Source organism: Physeter macrocephalus, chromosome 8, assembly GCF_002837175.3.
Source record: "Physeter macrocephalus isolate SW-GA chromosome 8, ASM283717v5, whole genome shotgun sequence".
Lineage (NCBI taxonomy): Eukaryota > Metazoa > Chordata > Mammalia > Artiodactyla > Physeteridae > Physeter > Physeter macrocephalus.
Genome location: NC_041221.1, coordinates 79,641,371 through 79,658,921, shown reverse-complemented (window position 1 = coordinate 79,658,921; position 17,551 = coordinate 79,641,371). Strand labels below are relative to the sequence as shown.

At 47.9% G+C, this 17,551-nt stretch overlaps 1 protein-coding gene across 9 annotated transcripts in view; it reads left to right on the top strand.

Annotated features, from left to right (window-relative positions):
* Positions 1 to 2,607: 2,607 nt before the first annotated feature.
* Positions 2,608 to 17,551, top strand: part of LHFPL2 (LHFPL tetraspan subfamily member 2) — a 183,917-nt gene continuing 168,973 nt past the window's right edge. The window contains exons 1-3 of one of the 9 annotated variants that reach the window (XM_028493005.1): positions 5,432 to 5,799; positions 16,337 to 16,532; positions 16,747 to 16,825. The gene's annotated coding sequence lies outside the window, so the exon portion shown is untranslated. Of the gene's footprint in view, positions 2,676 to 2,850; positions 3,092 to 4,345; positions 4,738 to 4,773; positions 4,858 to 5,431; positions 5,800 to 5,875; positions 6,069 to 14,351; positions 16,533 to 16,746; positions 16,826 to 17,551 lie in introns of those variants that run through there. The other 8 variants (XM_028493006.1, XM_028493004.1, XM_028493007.2 and 5 more) reach the window with 8 other exon arrangements.

The window sequence follows — 17,551 nt, the reverse complement described above, 5'->3', positions numbered from 1 at the left end:
GACATTACTAAGTCCATTGGAGACTTTGGCCAGGTCATTCCTATGGCCCAATGGGTGGCTTCTGTCTCACACAGATCAGAGAGCACTAATTTTAATTGACAGAGCCCTTTTAAATCAGTAGAGCCCTTCAAAATTGCCTTTTATCAACATGCACTTGTCAAGGAAAATGGATTCTTAGAATTTCAGATGGCTTCTTTGTATAATTCGATCCATGGAATAAAAAGGCAGAATGAAAATTTTTAAGAGAGTGATTTTTCAGAGGACCCCAAGTTGGTAAACTATAATTTTGCTAGTTTCCTTGAAGAGATTCTCAGCTTAAATTGTTTCATTTTTTTGTTTGTTTTTGATTTTTTTTTGTTTTTTTTGCGGTATGCAGGCCTCTCACTGTTGTGGCCTCTCCCACCGCGGAGCACAGGCTCCGGACGCGCAGGCCCAGCGGCCATGGCTCACGGGCCCAGCCGCTCCGCGGCACGTGGGATCCTCCCGGACCAGGGCATGAACCTGTGTCCCCTGCATCAGCAGGCGGACTCTCAACCACTGCGCCACCAGGGAAGCCCAATTGTTTCATTTTTAATGTGATCTTCAAAAGACATGGATTTTCAAGTTTGTGTCTAGCACTGAAATCCTATGATCACAGTTTTAGGAAACAGCAAGCTCTCAGAATGGGGGTGGCGGGGTTGGTTCTGAGTGGTAGATTTTTATGAAGATGAAGAGACAAATTTAAAGCTAATCAACGAAATAGAGTTATTTGTAGTGAGGTAGATGGACCTAGAGTCTGTCATACAGAGTGAAGTAAGTCAGAAAGAGAAAAACACATACCGTATGCTAACACATATATATGGAATCTAAAAAAAAAAGGTTCTGATGAACCTAGGGGCAGGACAGGAATAAAGATGCAGATGTAGAGAATGGACTTGAGGACACAGGGAGGGGGAAGGATTAGCTGGGATGAAGTGAGAGAGTGGCATGGACATATATGCACTACCAAATGTAAACTAGATAGCTATCGGGAAGCAGCTGCATAGCACAGGGGGATCAGCTCAGTGCTTTGTGACCACCTAGAGGGGTGGGATAGGGAGGGTGGGAGGGAGATGTAAGAGGGAGGAGATATGGGGATATATGTATATGTATAGCTGGTTCACTTTGTTATACAGCAGAAACTAACACACCATTGTAAAGCAATTATACTTCAATAAAGATGTTAAAAAAATAAATAAAATTAAATTAATCAATATTCAGTATGCTGACAATCATAAAAATATATCCAATTATCTGCCATAAATGCATAGTTTATTTACATTCCAGATTCATACTCAGAATAGGATAAAATGTGTTTACACATGAAAATTATCTAGCTTTGTTGATGCCAGTTACACTAGGTGGGGTATAATGTTCAGAGAAATGAGTGATCTGCACTGGCAGGTAAGTTCAGAATCACAACATTTTAGCCAGGCACCACTGTAATTTTACCTTATGACCCACTGGCTCATAATTATTTTCTCCCAAGGTCTCCTTGTCATCTGACCAAACATTGTAGGTTCCCTTTAACTTCTTATAATTTCCTCCTCACTTATCTCCCAGTAAATATTTCTTGAACATTTGGCTGAAGCCCATGATAGAAGCAGCATTCACAATAACCCAAAGTTCCCGCTATTGTTCTTTCTCCAGCCCTGCCTTTCCAGAGAACTTAGCAGGCACTTTCTTCTTGAACTACACCTTTTAGCCTCTCTCCCCTTCTGTCCTCCCTCCCCTGCCCATGCCTACTTTCTTGCTTCCTGTTAAGCATAATTTATCTACTCTTCAGATCCAAATGACCCTATCTGGGGATACTTGCTTTGATTTTGGTCCAAATAGCAACAAACATGGTTCTGAAAAAAACTTTCTTTTTAGATTTCCCAGGTGATTCTCCTGTGAATTCAGTAACACAAGGTATAAAATGGGTGTAAGCTCCTTTTTTTACATATTCCGGTAGGTATTTACTGTGTCAGACATTGCGAAAGATACACAGATATGAGGCTTGACTCTAGCCCTCAAAGAGACTAAAATGTAAATGAGGCATCAAGTTACATAGATATGAAACATACTACAACTCAATAATATGGATCATCCTGTGATGCCATGTTCAAGTACCCACCGTCCAGGAGGGGAGACATTTTTGTGTTTCTCTTTATTCACTGATGCATTCCCAGTGCCTGAAATAGTCCCTGGCATATAGTAAGTGCTCAAGAGATGTGTGGAATGAAGTAGAATCTATTTTCTAAGCATGGAATTCAGTACAGTACAGTCTACTCTGTTACCAGCATGTTTCTGTAATGAAAGCATGTGTAACAGAAATTAACTCATTCATGACTGATATGTAGGGAAAGGATATTAGTAAAATGCAGTGGTTATGTTGGTTCATATGCAGTTATTGCCAGCAACTTAATATTCTGCACCATCAAGAAACAGCAGCTGCAAACAAAACACAGCAGAATGCCAGTTGGGGAGGACACACAGTGCTATGCCCAATGTTCGTTCACTCTATGTTCTTTCTCTTGGATTGGTTTGACCATGAGCTCTAACTTGGGAGGGGTGAATTCACCTCTTGTACATTTTGTGCTTATCTTCCTAACTCAGCAGCCTCAAACAACTCTCCTTCCAATCTCTTCGTCAGTTAGTTCCATCTTTTTATAAAGGTAAAGTCCTATATTTATATTTACTGTAATATTTATTAGGAATTGAACGTGGCTCTTAAACTCTGCTAGCATGTTTTTTGGAATGGTTACTGTTTTTGCGGGTGCTCTGGTTGCAGTGTTACATAACTTCTGAGTTGTTTGTTTCTTATCCTATTTCCCCCATAAGCTTTGTTATTTCTAGTGCATGATTTCAAAAGTGGGAAGATCACACACATCCTTTTATAGAAGAAATGTTGTACTACAAACTTCATTTTCAACGAAGATAAGTGGGATTTGGCTGTGGGAGAAGATGAAAGACAGCATTCCAGTTCTGGCAAGTGCATCAGCACCTCCCATGTTTCATACAGTATGGAACCTTCGGGGGGAGGGGAGGATCCTCCCCCACGCTGGTGAGAGTGCCAGGCTCCAAGGAGTGGGTAGGTGGATGGCTTTGAATGGACAAGTTTTTAAGTAATTCATAATTTTCTGTGGCAAAGTGCCTCCTAGAGCTTCTAGAACAGGAAGTAGCCTGTCAAAGCGGTGTTCTAGAACCATTAGCGTGCAGGCCAGGCGGGTGCAGATGGATGCCAGAGCAAAGAGGGCCAAAGCAGGGAACCAGGGAGGAGGTCACTGAAGCTATGAAGTCCCGAATCAGCGAGAATCAGGAAGGTGGCAGTGGGCTTGGAAAGGACGGGGCAATTGGAAGGACCTTAAAGAATCAATGGGAGCGGCTATTGGCAGTGGAGGAGAGAGGCCCCCAAACTGACTGCTAGGGTCTGAGTTCACGCGACTAGTGGTTACAACAGGTGACCCAGACGAGAGGCTGAGAAGCTGGGGACAGGAGCAAGTTTGCCAGGAAAAAAAGACAAGACGGGTTTGCTTGGCTAAATGCTGCGTCCTGACATTGAAATCACAAGGAATCTTGTCACCTTAATTCGTGGCCATTTAACTCTGGGTTCTTTGCTCCCCCCACGCCCCGGGGGCGGTGGGGGGCAGTTAGTGAGTCCCCTCTCTGGGCAAAGATGCCTTTCCAGACTATTAGCTAAAGTGCCTTATAAATTCACCCCGAAACCGTATTTTAAGTTCAGGGGAGGATGTTACAGAATCCCAAGCAATCAATTTACGTATATTCTTCGCGGCTGTTCGCACTGAGTTTCCTTTCTTAGAGACTCCCAGGGCGAGGAAATTTACGCCCGGAGCCTCGACTCCGGGCGAGGAAGGTTGAGGATGGGGGTCTAGGCACCCCCAGCCCACCCTCCCGCTTTGGTTTCTCCAGGACCAGCGGGCGGACATTCTTCCCGCTCGGGCCCCGCCTGGGGAACCGCTCCCGAAGCTGCCGACCACGCTTTCCGCCGAAAGAGTCCGGGCTCTCACCCCCGACCCCCACTTCGCCGTTCCCCGCCTCCCCGGCCGGGCGGTGCGCGCTCTCCGGGCTCCGAAGACGATTTCCTGGAACTGTGGTCGGAGGTTCCCCGGCGCGGCTCGGGGTACTCTGGCGGGACTCCAGGAGACGCTGCCGCCGCCCAGCGGGCGCAAGGACCGGCTCCCAGGCCCCCGGGCCTCCGCCCCTCCTCTCGGGGATCCCCTTTCGCCCACACCCTCCCGGGCCCCGCAGGACACTCCCCCCGGAGGCCGGGCCTCGTCCGCCCGCCCCCGCCGCGTCCCCGGCCGCCCGCCCCGCCCCGCGCGCCGGGAGAGCCCCGGGCCCCGACCCCTCCCCCCGACGCCGCCCGAGAGCCGGACGCGGCGGCGATGGTGACTGGGCAGCGGCGCGGGGCCGGGTCCTGGGCAGGGAGGCTCGGCGGCCTCTTTCTTTCTCTGCCCCCGCCCCTCTTTCCCCTTCCTGCGTGCTAGCCCCGGCAGCGGCCGAGGTCGGCGCTCTCTCCTCGCCTCCACTTCTTCCTCCTCCTCCTCCCCTGCCCGGGGACCCTCTCCCCTCCCTCAATCGCCCCCTCCTCTCGCCGCCTCCTCTCCTCTCCCCTCCCCTCCCCTCCCTCCTCCTTCTTCCCCGAGTGGCCGGCCGGGCCGGAGAAAGAGAGACCGAGAGAGAGGGAGACAGAGGTGGCTGCGAGGAGGCGTAACGGTAAGCCCCGGCTTGGGGAAGGCTGCGGGCTCGGAGCCGGGATCGCCGAGCCGGGACCGGCTGAGTTGAGGTCGCCGGGCCCGCGCGCTCTGCGGAGGGAAAGCCCGCAGCCTCCGCCAGGTAGGGCACCCGGCGCGGGGCTCGCGGAGCCGTCGGCGACCAGCGGAGTCCGGGTTGCGTGCGCGGCGGCCGGCGCGGGAACTTCTTCCCGGCGCCCGAGGAGCCCGAGGGGAGGGAGGACCGGGCCGGGGAGGTGCTGGCGGGACGGGTGCTGGACGCTGGGAACGGGAGGGAGCGCCAATTCGGCTCTGGTCGCCGTGGTCGCCCGCAGCAGAAGTGGAAAAAAGTTGTGCCTGGAAAGACGATTTGCCGGGAAGCCGGCGCGAGCCCAGCTCTCTCGCCGCCGCCGGCGGACTGCGACCGGCGCTCGGGTCCCGGGCGCAGCTTGGCGCGGGGCTCAGCGCGCCTGGTACCGCGCCCGGGGGCCGCCCCGCGGTCGCCCCCGCGGGGCCTGGTCTGTGGCGTGTGGGTCACGCCGGCCACAGACGTCAGCGGCTTCTCAGATCTGGGCTGCATTTTTGTGGGCAGCGCAGGGATTGGGGGTGCGGGCTGGAGGAGGAGGAGGTGGGCGTGGAGTGGGGAAGACCACATCTGGCCTGAGTGGATTGAACCCAAGGGATGGGGTGAAGGACGGGGGGCGGGACTCTGTGTTTCCGGACGTTTTTCGGGCACAGAGTTGTGTGTGTGTCCTTTTTCCCCTTTCATTCAGCGGTCTGGTGTCCTTTGAACTCTGAAGGGCGAAAGCATTTTCTTCAATCCTGTTCACCTTTTCTCCCGTTTCAGGAGGGTCGTGAGTTTTATGAGAATCCTTGAGCTGTTTTCTCAATGGGAGTAAAGTCTCACCCCCCCAATCCCACCCCCACCCTCACTCCCACCTGGGCCATTTCCTGTATTTAGCACGTTTTCTACTGTGATTGTGTGCGTTCCTGTAGGTTGCTCTCAGCGACCCACAAGTAAAAGGAGAGCTTCTGTCTGAAATCGCAAAGCGGCCACTGTAGACAAGTGTGTGCTGGAGCCCGAGCGGGGAGAGGTGTGGGCGGGAGGGAGAGGGGGAGCTGTTAGAGCCTGGTGCGGAGAGTTAAACCTGAGTAACCGAGTTCGAGGGACGTTTCTCCTCCGCACGTTGCTTTTGCTTTGCCCATTCGCCTGAGAGAGCTCCACCCGCGCCAGGTTTAAGCGATGATGGATGCGAATTTCTTTGACGTTGCTCTTTCCCGGATATTCCTCTTTTCTACTGGTCCTCTTTAAAAAACGACTACTCCTTTTCAAATGTAAGAGATAGGGAACACATGCTGGTGGGGAGATTAAATGTTTTTACAGATAGGGAAAAGAAAACCCAAGATTCTCATTTCTTTTTGCTGTCATACTGTGATAGACTTGTTATTAATCTTTGTCAGAGATCTGATTCTGATGAAATAATATTGGAGGAGTTTGAGGTAATACCAGATAAAACCCAACGTCATGATAATATTTTTCCTAAGTGGTCACACAGGGAGCAGATAGCGTGGATTGTTGTGGTGTGTTTGCAAAGGGTGCAGCAAACATTTTATGCCAGGAAAAAAGACATTGTGTGGTGCAGGAGTTGATGGGGTTAGGGAGGGGAAATCATTTGTCTTCAGAGCAGTCCAATTAAGAATAATTACACTGCAAATGAACATTCTTGAATATAATATAATTTGAGTCGCGAGACATGAACCAGTAATTTGTCTATAGGAAGGAAAATAAATCTTTGTGGATTAGAGCAAAACGGTGCTTTCTGGAAAAAGTAATATATGTTCTTTATGCATGTGGATGGGCTCAGATGTGTGGACTGACGAATTAAAGAGATTTTACTGCATGTAGTGTTTGGGCAGGGCAGGGAGGAAAAGTCCATAGTAGGAGTAGATAGAAAATATATAGAAAAGTATCCATTTTTAATGGACAACTTATAAAACTTCTCAACTTCTTTATTGCAAAGAATTGACAAAATAGGAGACCAAAATGTAGGAGACCCAAAATTGGGACTGTTGAGTTTCCAGAGGTGTCACTCACTACCTGAACCTGGGACAAGTTATTTAATTTTCTCTCAGCCTTGGTTTCTGTGTCTGTAAAATGATGGTAATAAAGTTCAAGTCAAAGAATCACCTGGAAGTTTAACTATGATTATGTACTTTTGCATAGAACTTAGGGTGGTCCCTCACGCTGGGTAAGTGCTCAAAAAATGATGATGGTTGTCAAGTATTCAAATGCCCGGGAGAAAGCAGTGCCGTTCAGAGAGCCGGACTGCAAGGGGAGCTGACTTTGAGCGACTGCTGATTTTAGGTCGGCCGATGGTCGACCCTTAGTTGAGGCTGTCCCTGTGCCCCCAGCAGCCCACACTCAGAAATATTTGATCTTTCTAGAACTTGTAGGCTGCATCTTTTTGGCCCCTCTAGTCAACCTTTTCTGGGACTCCAGCTGAGGGGAATGTGTAGGGCAGGCTCCGTGTGGATCTGAAGACCTGAGCACAGGTGTGGCCTGTAATTCCAAGCCTCATTGCCCCCTTGCAAAGGCACCTTCTCAGGTTCCCGGTCCCACCAAAGTCAATATCGACATTTTATTTAAGAAAAAAAGGAAAACTTGAGTGGTGGACATGGTGTCTCTCTTGGGAATTCTAAAGCAGTGTTTTCTCAGTGTTTACTGCCCTTAGAAAAATACAAGTAGTAAGCAAATACCTGATCTCTAGAATTTATTCCAAAAAGCAGCTTTAAAGTATGTCTTGGGGTTAATGGAACATTGCGCAGTTTTTCCTAAGGTTTTACCTAGTTGCAGAATGAACAAAAGGCATTCTTAGCAAAACAGTAGTTTTGGAGCTGGGAAACTATGCTGTATATTTCTTTTCTAATCTGGGAGGAGTGCCTGTTTGCTCATGCATCCATTCTTTTATCCAGTCATTCAACAAATACCCATGGAAGCCTCTTCCATGGGCCAGGCTCTGTTCTGGCCTCTGGGAGCATAGCAAGAACCAAGAGCAGGCCTCTCCACTCACAGAGCACTCATTCTAGTTGGAGAAGCAAACTCTGTGTGCAAAGGACCTCCATAAACCCAAGAAGCTCTCTTTTTTGTTTAGAAGTGCCTGTGCTGGGAAAGCAGCGTGCTGGGCGTGCTTCTCTTCCACAAGCCAGCCAGCTTGGAGGGAAGTGATTTTGCTGGAGGTGGTGGCCCGGGTCAGCTGGTCCTATGGGTCCTCCACAGGGAGGAGGAAGAAGGGGGAGCCTGTTTCTCTCTGTGCTTTATAATAAAGCATGTGTCCTGTTTGAGTAGAATCACCAGCCAAAGTGCCACGAGAACAAACAGGTTTTTCTCCGAAGTGAGACTACACAGCCTTAGAAAGGCAAAGAAGGAATCAAAGGTCAGATCTGATCATCAGCTTATAAAACCCAGATTGTGTCCAGGGAAGAGTCTGGTCTGGTACTTAAGATACTGGACCCTTTGCCGTAGGAGGCGGGCCCAAGAGTAAGGGGAAGAGTGGAGACTTAGTCCCTCATGTACCTTCAAGGTTTTTTTTTCCCCCATTACTTTTAAGGTTACAGTAATACCTGGTACAGTAACAATGCATTATGTTTGGAGTCTAGAAGGCTCGAAATGGTATAAGGTCAACAGGGCACTGAGAGTAGCTGGACTAGAGGCACAGTGGTGTAGGGAAGTCCCTGAGGGTGCTGGGTCTTGGCTGCTGAGCTGGGGAGTCTCAACTTCATCTCGAAACCTGTGTGGAAGATGGGGAACTTGCAGCAGGTGATTGACCGGATCATACTGTGCTTTAGAAGGAACTCTAGGTGGGCTCGGTGACAAGGAGGCCAGGGCCGGGGATAGCAGGTGAGCCGGGAGGTTAGTACAGGAATCCCGGTGGGACTTGGTGAGGGAGAGCAGGAGAGACCTGGAGAGGCTGACCACACTTCCTTGGTCATGTCCCATGGGTGGGCTCTTAGTAAGAGGGAGTCCAGGGTGACTGGAGTGGGTCATGGTGCCTTTCACTGAGTTAAGCAGCTATGGGAACCTCAGTCTGGGGAGATGGCGAGGAGTAATGAGTTCAGTTGAATCCACAGCTGAGTTGTGAGCCGCCCAGGGAGAGATGCCCAGCAGAGCATTGGATCCACAGGCAGGAAGAGAGGTCTGGAGCTGGAGATGAAAGATGGAGTTATTTTTACAGTAGTAGCAAGTGGTTGGCTGGTCTCTTGAGGTTTACTGAATAGTGCTCAGGGTGAGAGTAATCTGTGTCCTTGTAACTGAATTTTTCTCTTTCATCCTTTCAAGGGGACTAATGGGGTAATCAAGCCCCTGACCTTGGCCTTCAATGACCAGACTCTTACTGGTGTTATTTTGCCGACTTGTGAGACCTGTTTATTGTTTTGAACTGAGATAATTTAGAGGAATGTACATAGAATGGCTCTGAACATTTTTAATAGCTAGGATGTACAACTGATAAAATTGATCCTCTTCCACCCCGACACATCTACGTATTCTGGACAGACTGTGTTCTTCCCCGAATTCCTAAATAGAAACCCTAATCCCCATTGTGATGGTATTTGGAGGGGGCACCTTTGGGAGGTTATTAGGTTTAGATGAGGTCATGAGGATGGAGCTCCCATGATGGGATTAGTGTCCTTCTAAGAAGAGGGAGAGAGTCTGGAGCATGCTGTTTCCACCATGGTGAGACTGTGGCCATCTGCAAGCCAGGAGGAGGGCTTTTCCTAGGAACCCAGTCTGTAGGCACCTTGAGAATTTGTACTTGGAGAACTAGTGTTTTCGTTTCCACCAGGGATAAGGCTTATCTGCCTTCTTTTTTGAAGTTACCCTATGGCCCTCAAGGGGCTGTTAATTTGAATTTCATTCATTTGTGGAATAAAAAAACATGTGCAAAGTAGGCCCCAGTGAATGCCTGTTAAAGGGCAGGCATGCTATTTGATTCGTGTACAGCCTTACTCCTCTTACTGTTGTGGATTTAGGGTATGGCCAGTGGGAATTATTAATCATCGTTAGTCTATGTAACCAGCAATAATGCCTCGCCTTGCTCTTGCCTGCCTAACTGATCTGCCATTGAAAGGAAAACTGGTAGCCTAGACAGACTGCAGGGATGTAGGCTAAAATTCTGACTGGTTATTTTGGACTCGTGGGGTTACAGGTGACTATTTTCTTTACTTTTCTGCTTTTCAGATTTTTTAAAAAGATGTTACTTAAAAAACCAGAACAAAACAGTTGTTGGTGTTTTCTTCCATTCTTTTTTTGTGCAAAACTGTATCAGCAGTTTTGGCCACAGCACCATACACCTCCTTACATCTGTGCTACATCCATGGTAAAGCAGGTCTCTGTCTTTAAAAAGACTTGAAATTCCTATTTGTTGTAAATGTAGTTGTGGAGGAATGTAACCAGGCCTGGGTCCTGTGACCCAGAGCCAGAATGGGGCAGCTTCCTCCCAACAATAGGCAAGGACCCACTCCTTCCTGTCGGTACACTTTGTATGTTTTCATAAACACTGTTAAGTGTGATCTGAGAGGTGTTTCACTTCTATATCTAAATGTGTAAACATCTGTCAGATTGATATGTACCTAATTAAATATCTATAAATATAAATATATATATATAAATATACTATACTCACATGTGAGTTTTTTTTTTTTTTTTCTTGTTTTCAGTTGTTTCAGTGTTCAGTAGAACTCAAACCAGCAGTGAGATCTTAAATATCCCTTTAGCATCAACCTCCCCACATTCCCGGAAAATTAGAGGGACTCTCTTTCCTCTACTGATTCTATTGTTCAGCAGTTTCTCTCTTTCCACCCTGAGCTGTGTTGTCAAGGGCACCTGGAGTTCAAGCTTCCTTTCTCCTGGGGCAGGCTGCAGTTGGGCTGAATTTCACATGTTGTTTTCCAGTTTTGAGGCAGTTAGCCAGTTGTTTAAAGATGCCTGTAATTGCATAGACAGTAGCCACATTTAATCTTCAGATAAGTGGTGCATGACACACTTATTACTCAGGACAAATTAACCTCTTAAAAATTTATAACTTTTCTCTCACCCATAGGGATCAAATTTTCTGAAATTAAAAATAATAGACTGGCCAGTCTCGCAACTACAGACTTAACCAGTAATTGGTGTTTATAAATGGCTACCCTTTGTATATGAAATATACACGTAAGGAAAACACGGCTCACAACTTGAAAAACAATCTAAAAATCACATTTTTTTTTTTTTTAATGGCTAACTGTCCATTCCTAGAAGATGATTCTGCACAGGGAAGTATGTCTAAACAGATATTTTACTCTGTCATTTGCTCATTTTTATAGTAGCCATTTCAGGGCTTTTCTGTGCGGGAAACTCATAATTTACCAACCTGATTACGATTCTGCACAGGTCCATGCTGTAATATGTAGCCTAGAGTGCCAGCTTACACAGGTGACTATAGGTCTTTTGGGTTTGAATCCTTTTGGTAAATGGGTTGCTTGGGTTGTCTTGTCTTTTTATTTTTTTAAATGTGTTTTTTCCAATTTGTGCTCGGGTCTGTTGTTCTTTTCTTGATTAGTAAAGAAAAGGCAGCATTAAAGGGAGCTAAGCTGATGTGGGGAATGTTTAAACTATAATCCAAAGCCAAAAAGAACGGTAGCCGGGTGCAGAGGCCATACTGAATAATAAGAACACAAGTGGTGGTAGCGATGAAGAGATGGGACAGGTTGTGTATACACCACCTGTGTGGACAGGTGGCCAGGGGACTGTTGAGGATAGTCTGGTCAGCTGTGCTACACAGGGACCACTGTTCCCCTTGGTCTGGAAACTAGACTCATGGACCCTAAATATGTTAGCTTTCTTAGCCAACTACATTAGTCAACAAAACTTAACATGTTTTTTAAAAAAATTTAAACATTTTAAAACAAGAACTGTCGTCAGGTTAGATTTCCTCTAGCTTACATATGTGTATTTGATTTTTAAAATCTTGGCCATAGGACTTCCCACTTCTTCTTGTCAAATTTCAGCTTTCTCATCCTGGTGTGTGTTGTTCAGCCCATCAGGATGATTTTGAATTCTCACGGGTCATCTGTCAAGTCAGCCACCCCTCTGGGCTGAGTGCTGTTCTTCAATCCATTCTGCTCACTAGTCATCCAAGTTCTTTGAGTCCTTTTCTGCCGCTGCTCTGTTCAGCCTCCCCAGTCATTCTCCTCTTAGTAACCAGGGGCGTGTCAGCCTTTGCAGGCAGCTAGAGGGCAGAGGGGAGGAAGCTAATCATACTCGTGACCTCGACCTCATTAACATTGTGCTGGCGGAGAGCAAGCCAGCATTCCATAGTATTGTTTGACTTTGGATCGTCTCTACTGATTTGTGGTCGTGGGGTCCATATACCTGCCCTCTCAGGGAGCCTGATAGGTAGAGGAGCTGGAGGAGAATGTAAGAGACGGTCAGTACTTACCACCTCCTTTTAACTCCCTAAGGTGGGGCTTTGAATTGTCAGCTGTCACTGGGCCCCGCTGATGGTGATTTGGCTGCAAGACAAAGCAAGTCTGAGAAGACTTGTGTAAGGATTGTGAGGGAAGAAGACCTCTTAGAGTGTGGAGTTGCAGTGGGTGAGCTGGTCAGCTGGTGGCTGTACTGGTGGGGTGAGAGTCTCCCCGTGGTGGCACTCTCCGTGCCTTAAAGCAGGGCTTCTCATGCTTAAAGGTGCACAAGAATGATCTGGAATCTTGTGAAATGGCAGATTCTGATGAAGCAGGCCTGGGCTTCTGCATTGCTGATAGGCTCCCTGTGAGGCTGGTGCCGCTGGTCCTGTGGAACAAGGCCTCACATAGACTGGGACACGACTGAGGCTACGGATTAGTCAGCCCGAGACTCAGACCTGTAAAGGCTGACACCAGGAGGGCACCTGTAGGGTCTGGTTTAGAGTTTGTTGCCTGCTCCTTGGGGCTGTCTTTATTGGGATAACCCTGAGGGCTCTCAACCCTGTCACTGCCATTCGGGCCTGTAACAGCCCCAAGGAGCAGCTGTGCAGCGGGGATTCCATTCCATCCTTAGGGCAGGGAGGGAGGTCACGGGAGGTCTTCCAGGTGGAATATGGTTAAGCTAAAGGGAGGAGAGGTTTTGTTTTTGCTACATTTTAATCAAATTGACTTCCTCATTACCTGATGATTATATTCCATAATTTTAACTACTTAAAGAAGGCTCTGACTTCCTCCAGTTAAGCCTGCCTTTTCACACATAGCCTATCACTTTGAAGTTATGTAACTACAATGTTTTAAAAAGTTACATATTGTTTCCTTTGGAACGTTGTTTCTGAAACTTGCCTGACCCTCTGCTGGGTGCTGGTTAGACCTATGTGTTCTCAGACCCTGCCCTGGAGTTTTGACTTCATAGGTTTGGTGTGGGTCCTGGGAATCTGAATTTTTTAAACAAAGTGTCTAGATGGTTTTTATAATTGGACACGTTCTGGAAACACCATTTTCGAGAAACATCAATTTAGAAACCTGTCCATCTGAGCCTGTGTTATCAGCCATGTCTGAGGGGCACTCTTACCTGTTCTTTTCTTGGCCTCTTAGATACTTGGTTGTGAAGGGCTGGCTTTTGTTCCATTGGACCCACTTCAATTTTTATCTTGACTCATGTTTTCATTCTTACAGTAAGGCTCTTTTTTTTTATCTTGGATGTGACCACATCAGAGTCCCTTGTCAACAGTGTAAGAGTCAGTTCTGAAGCCATTATTTTTAGGAAGGTTTTACAGACACTGATTATTAAGTGCTTTGGGGCATTCTTGGAGATACTGGGCTGTATGCTTTGGGCCTCTGCAGAGAAAGGAATGTCTTGAGGCCTACTTCTCCCACTCTCTCCCCTGCTTGGGTTCAGACACTGGAGATAATATTAGCGTGTCCCCTTCCTAAGTAAGCGCTGACCAGAAATGGATGGAGAAGGGATCCTCATCCTCCAGAGACAGCTTGGTTCTGACCCAGCTGAACTGACAGATGGAGGAGATGGACTTTGCATGTCATTATATCAACATTAACCTCCATTTTTACAAATGCAGGATCCATCTCACCTCCATTCTAGGAGGTGGAGGTGTTTTCATAAGCTGACATGAAACAAATGAAGTGGGAAGTGGTCAGTGTGATGGGATTTGAGGAGTATGGAAGGGTCTCTGTAGCGAAAAGCTGGAATTCACTTATTGTTGTGCCTAAAATTTTAACCATTAGAGGAATTTGGGTGAAATGGTCCTCTTTAAATCTCTTATTCAACATGTAAGCATCCATAGAACAGGTACTACATTAGTTACTTAGGACTTAACAGGAAGAATTTCATAAAATGCCAGCAAAGATCAGGGTATGAAGAGAGTGGACTTTGATGGGTGAAGTGTGGCGCTGTGAAGGCAGGGCTGGGGCAGGGCCACCGAGGATAGCTCAGGTGTCTGGAGGAGCCCAGGATACCTGGAGGTGGGGGGCACTAGGCAGAACTAATTCTCATTCACTGTGTGTGTGTGTGTGTGTGTGTGTGTGTGTGCGTGCGTGCGCGCGCGCGCGCACGCACACACACACACACACACACACACTATGTAATAGGGGTTTTAATATCTTTGATGATGCATCTGGCATACTTCTTTCTATCTAGTGTGGCCATTTCACATATACCTGACCAGTTGTAATGAAAAACCAGGTGATCTAGATATGAAAGTTAAGATTAAACACCATAATTGTGCTTGGGATTATGTTGCTTTTTTAAGTTTTATTTTACTTTTAGTCTATTTAATTTTGAGAGAGAAGCTCAGGAAATGATCCCCAGTATCTGTACCTGCTTATCAGGAGAACTTGGCCAGCAGCAGAAACCTTTCCTTCTCCACTAAGGGCCTTTTCCCAGTCAGTTTTGAGGAGGGCTTGACTCTTCTGAGACCTCATGCCACCTAGAAAGTGCTTTAGGGCATGACTTCTCTCTCGTAGCTGCAAAATATATTTACATTTTAAACAATTTCTCAGCTCTTGGCTGGCTGAAAGAAACTCTGAACTTGGCCATTCAGGTGCCCAGCTGAAGCTTGTCTGAGTGGTCTAGGGTGTTTTTAGAATAGCGTGGAGATGGTGGGGAGAGTCTTTTTGCTACTGCTTGACCAACAGAAGTTACACACAAGTACATCCCAGGAACCAGGACTCTGGGAACTTTTACAAACTGACCCACTCCAGAAAGAAACTTGACCCTTCATGAAACCACGGGAGCTTTCTGGATGGCTTCATTGTTTCTTTTCTGGAGTGGTCAGATTCTGTATATGGGTGGGAGGAGAAACATTGTCCCTGTTCCTGAAGCTGGAGTTTCCTTTGTCTATTCTGAAATAAAGGAGGGCCACAGAAAAGGATGGGGCATTTCTTAGGGAAATGAAGTTCTCCCGAAGTACTACATCCCCACCCCAGAGGTGGGCCCGTGTACTCTTCCCCATGGTCCACAGGGCTAGCATCATTTCTAAGTATCGATAAAAACAGCATTATGTGGACTTCCCTGGTGGTCCAGTGGTTAAGACTCCACACTTCCACTGCAGTGGGCACGGTTTCGATCCCTGGTCGGGGAGCTAAGATCCTGCATGCCTCACAGTGCGGCCAAAAAACCCAAAAAACAAAACCCAAAAAAAGCTTTGTGTATTTCCTTTTAAGCATAAATGGACGTCACAGTCCCTGTAGAGTGTGAGGCCTTGAGCATAGAGGTGCTGTTGGGGTAATCAGACCGGGCTATCTCTGTACCCCGTACTCTGCTCACCGCCACCCCCTGTGCTGGCAGTGCCCCCACTTAGTGCTTGCTGCCTTTAGGGAACATCAGAATCACCTGGAGGCTGGTTAAAACACACACTGGCTGGACCCCACTCAGGAGATCCTGAGTCACTAGGTCTGGGGTGGGCCGAGAATTCGCATTTCCAACACGTTCCCAGGTGATACTGATGCCGCTGGTCTGGGGAGCACAGGTTGCGAAGCACTGTGACACCAGGCACTTCTCCACCTTCTGGAGGCTGTGTTGGGACAGGCAGACTCTGCTCCTGATGGCGTGTCTGCCTGGGTGGAATCGCTTAATGCTGGAGGAAACTGTAGTTCAAAAGCTGTGGTTCACTGGAGGGAGCCCTAGCCCTGTCTTCTTACCCTGGGGCTTTCTCTCCTGGTCGTTCCCACAGAAGACCAGGGATGTGGCATTTGAGGTAGCTGAGGGGGGCATTCCTTGCCTCCTTGCAATCCCTTCTCTCTGATGTTGCAGAAAGCTTTCTGGACCATGCCACTCTCCTACAGGAGACCCTTCATGGGCTTGCCATTGGCCTTAAGAGAAAGTCCAAACTCTCCTAAAATGACTGCCAGTCTCCCTCTCCACCTCTGAAATACTCCTTTTTCTTGTGAACTCACTATGTTCTTCTTGCTTCCTGGGCACCCATTTTGCTGTTTCCTCTGCCTGGTATGCTCGTAGTCTGGCCACCTCTTGCTTATCAGACCTCAGCTTAGCCATCACCTGCTCTGGGAAGCTCCCTTTAACCTCTCTGGGGTCAGCTGGTGCCTCTGCAAAGGCTCCATGTCACCTTGTATTTTCCTCACTTTAGCTTCTGTCAACTGCGTCAAGGTCATGATTACCACCCATTTACTTCTCTGTCTTTGTGGACTGTCGGCTCCCTGAGGGCGGGGAACCCATGACATGGTCATTCACATGACTCCAGGCTTGGCATGGTGCCCGGCATATCGAAGGCCTTCTTGATCATTCTGTGAGATAGCTATGGCGGGGAGGAAACCAAGACACAGGTAGGTTAAGTGCCTGGCTTACCATTACCCTCCGAGTTAAACACCAGGATTCTCACCCACTTCTCTGATGCAACCCCTTGGCCAAGTGATGCTGGCCAGGTTTTCTGCTTTGAGACCAAGGAGCCTTAGGCAGGGTCTGCAGGTCTCTACTGGGACTGTTAAAAGACTGGCTATTCCAAGTTAACAGAAATGGCCCTCTTCTGTTGTTTTTCAGGTAAACTGGGAAGCAGACTCTTGAGTTCACAGCTGGCCTGTGGTTTTTGCATCTCATCAAGGAGCTCCTCCTCGTAAAGGTAAGGGGTTGCTTCCTGGATCTGCTCATGTTCAGGCTGGTTGTGGGATAACTCCAGCCATGCGATGTACTATGATAACCACCCCAAGTTCTCATGCATTAAAAAGAAAATCCTGGGCTTCTCTGGTGGTGCAGTGGTTGAGAGTCCGTCTGCTGATGCAGGGCACACGGGTTCGTGCCCCGGTCCGGGAAGATCCCACATGCTGCGGAGTGGCTGGACCCGTGAGCCATGGCCGCTGAGCCTTGCGCGTCCAGAGCCTGTGCTCTGCAATGGGAGAGGCCACAACAGTGAGAGGCCTGCGTGCTGCAAAAAAAAAAAAAAAAAAAAGAAAATCCTTAAATATAGGGTGGCAGCTTCTCTAAGAAAGGTGTAAAGGGACTTCCCTGGTGGTCCAGTGGGTAAGTCTCTGCGCTCCCAATGCAGGGGGCCCGGGTTCGATCCCTGGTCAGGGTAATTAGATCCCACATGTGTGCTGCAACTAAGAAGTCAGCATGCTGCAGCTAAAGAAGTCTGTTTGCTGCAACTAAAAGATCCTGCATGCTGCAACTAAAAAAAAAAAAAAAGATCCCACGTGCCGCAACTAAGACCTGGCGCAGCCAAAAAAAAAAAAAAATTAAAAAAAAAAGAAAGGTGTAGGGCTTCCCTGGTGGCACAGTGGTTGAGAATCCGCCTGCCGATGCAGGGGACACGGGTTTGTGCCCGGGTCCGGGAAGATCCCACATGCCG